Source organism: Quercus lobata, chromosome 10, assembly GCF_001633185.2.
Source record: "Quercus lobata isolate SW786 chromosome 10, ValleyOak3.0 Primary Assembly, whole genome shotgun sequence".
Lineage (NCBI taxonomy): Eukaryota > Viridiplantae > Streptophyta > Magnoliopsida > Fagales > Fagaceae > Quercus > Quercus lobata.
The window spans coordinates 28933781-28936668 of record NC_044913.1 but is presented as its reverse complement, the minus strand read 5'-3'; positions in this window follow the sequence as shown (position 1 = coordinate 28936668).

Here is a 2888-nt window from a genome sequence, read left to right as displayed (position 1 = left end):
AATAGAAGAAGCTCTTGAACGCACATGAAAAATGTGGAAAAGTGCTTTGGCGTGAAAGTACAAGTAGGATGCATCTCTAACGTGTGTAATGTGTGGAACAAGGACCATTGGAAGTAAGATAATTGGTCCGGTGTGTGAGAGCTCTAGGAAGCGATCTTTGTAGCAAAAAGTGGTCCACGAAGCCACAAGGAAGCATGTGATTGAGATTGAGGCGGTCCACGAAGTAGAGAATTAATGTTGTTTAGCCTAATGGCTTATTACGTCCATAGCAGAAAGTCTCAAACGACTATATCTTTATTATATTATATTGCATTGTTTGTTATAAAGAACCAATTTACAATTTATATAAAAATACACTAAACCTAGTATGATAACCCTAATACTATAGTAGGTCATGATGCTCTAGAAAACCATGATTTACATTATTTATGGAAATATTCTCGTATATTATATCTTTATATGCTTATAAATGAAATTCGATGGTTGGCTCAAATTGCTTAACAAATTGGTATATATCTGTCGTTATTGGAATTTGCGAATATCAAAGAAAGAAATTTATGACCATATGTATATAGTTTGTTAAAGTAAATGTTTTTTATATATAGAAAATGGGTTCCTCTTCTAACCACGATTCCATATCAGCTACGCACTAGGCATGTAACTCCAAAGTTGAAGTACCGATCAAGCTCCTAAACGACAGTTCAACTTTTTATTGAAGTGCCAATTTGCCTATAACAGTCCTATGGTTCCATAATTTCAGAGGAATCTCATCTAACTATATATCATGCATATGGGAAAACCTTGAGTAGCCAATCATGAGCTCAATTGAATGTGTAACTCAATCAAACTTGGATTGTTTCTTAAAGTTAGTTCAGGAGTTATTTTCACTCACTTAATCATGGCCTTCTGTAGCATTTAGGTTAGTTCAAGAGTTAGTATTGTAACTTAAACTTGTTTCTCTTCAGTATTTCTCTCAGAGGAGGCAGAGACTCACTTGAAGTAGCCTATGTTCTTGGAGGTGATCACTGTCGAGAACTTGAAGTAATCAAAATCCCTACAAACCATCATATGTTCATGCAATCCATTACCATAATCAACACTCTAAACCAAGATTAACACCCACTTAATCATTTATTGTTAGGAACCTGGTGGTTCCTAATGGAGATTGATGGGAATTATAGGGGAATTGATGAGAATTGTAGGGAAATTGACTTGATTCGAGGTAGTCACCCTCCATAGAAAAAGTAAGAGATTAAGAGAGAGAGAGAGAGAGAGAGATGCACTAATGTACTAAGAAATTGATTTATCTTCCATTGATATCTAATGTTGAATTACAATTGATAGGCCAAGAATGTATTGACCCATTTGGTAACTTAATCAAATTAATTAGACAAGTGAAATTAATTAGATTCAATTATATGCAATAAGCATGGTAACACAAACAAATCACCAAAAACTAAATGCAGCGGAAATTAAATTTGACACGGGTGATTTGTTTACGAATGGGGAAAACCATCGAGGCAAAACCCCACCGGGTGAATTTAAGGTCACCACTCCCGAGAATCCACTATTATCAAAACAAGCGGTTACATGTAAAATGAATCCCAGTACCTAATACCAACCTACAGTTGAACCCTTGCCCTAATACCCAATTGAACTTGTAATGTAGTGACAATCTCTCCTTTCAATGCACGACTCCAAGTATGTGACTAACCAATCGATGCACAGATCCAAATACGTGACTAACACACCAACTTAAGAAAGATGTTGGCTGCAAAGTTTTTCAGTTCATCCAAACGATGAAGATCAAGAAGGTTCTTGGTTACAAAACCCTCAGCGCAAAGATGTAATAGCTTCTACAAAGAAGATAACGAACTAGGGCAAATTGTCTCTGGTCACAATATGCATGAGTAATCACTTTGCATCAAGTTGCACCACTTTGCATCATCTTTGATGGCCCTTAAAATAATCCTTATATATGTCTATGGTTGTGAGAAAAGAAACCCTACACAAATAACTTGGATATGCGTGAAAAACAAATCTAGAAATCTGAATTTCGTAATTCTCGATAGATACAGCTTTTGTCGAGAGGTGTCAAGAATTCTTATTAAACCTCGATAGATATTATCTATTAAGCTTTAATGAACAACACTTCTTCACTTGTTTCTTAGACAGACTTGCATGGCTTCAATACTAGACTTGAACTCTTGTTTCTTGAAGAACTAAACCATCCTAGATCTACCCAATTACAAGTAAAGTGCATTTTGTCAAAGGATTAGCCAATTTACAATAACATATGTTCTAACAAGTTCCACATATGTCCTAACAATCTCCCCCTTTGACAATCCGTGACAAACCACAATAAACAAATGAAGTATGAGAGAAGTCATAAATCACTAAACTCATAATCATTTGTTGAGTACAATAAAATCTAATCCTAACACAAACTCTTGAAAAACTTTGCACGAAGAGCGTTCATGGCATGATAGATTTTGACAATCTATCTTTCTGAAACACTTTAAACAAAACCCATCAAGGCATCTTAGTGTGAAACGGAAATAAAGGATTGCATACAATAAAAAAACATGTTGAAAGGCCAAAAATGTGTTGACCCCTTGTGATGAATTAATTAATTAATTATCCAAATTTATTAATTAATCAAATTAACATGCAATTGTACGTGGCAGCATAAACAAATCACCAATTAACTAAAATATGCAGTGGAAAATAAATTGACATAGTAATTTGTTTAGAATGGGGAAAACCTACACGGCAAAAACCCCCACCAGATGATTTTAAGATGACCACTCTCGAGAATCCACTATTATCAAAACAAGCAGTTACAAGTAAAGGAATCCCAGTACCTTATACCAACCTACAGTTGAACC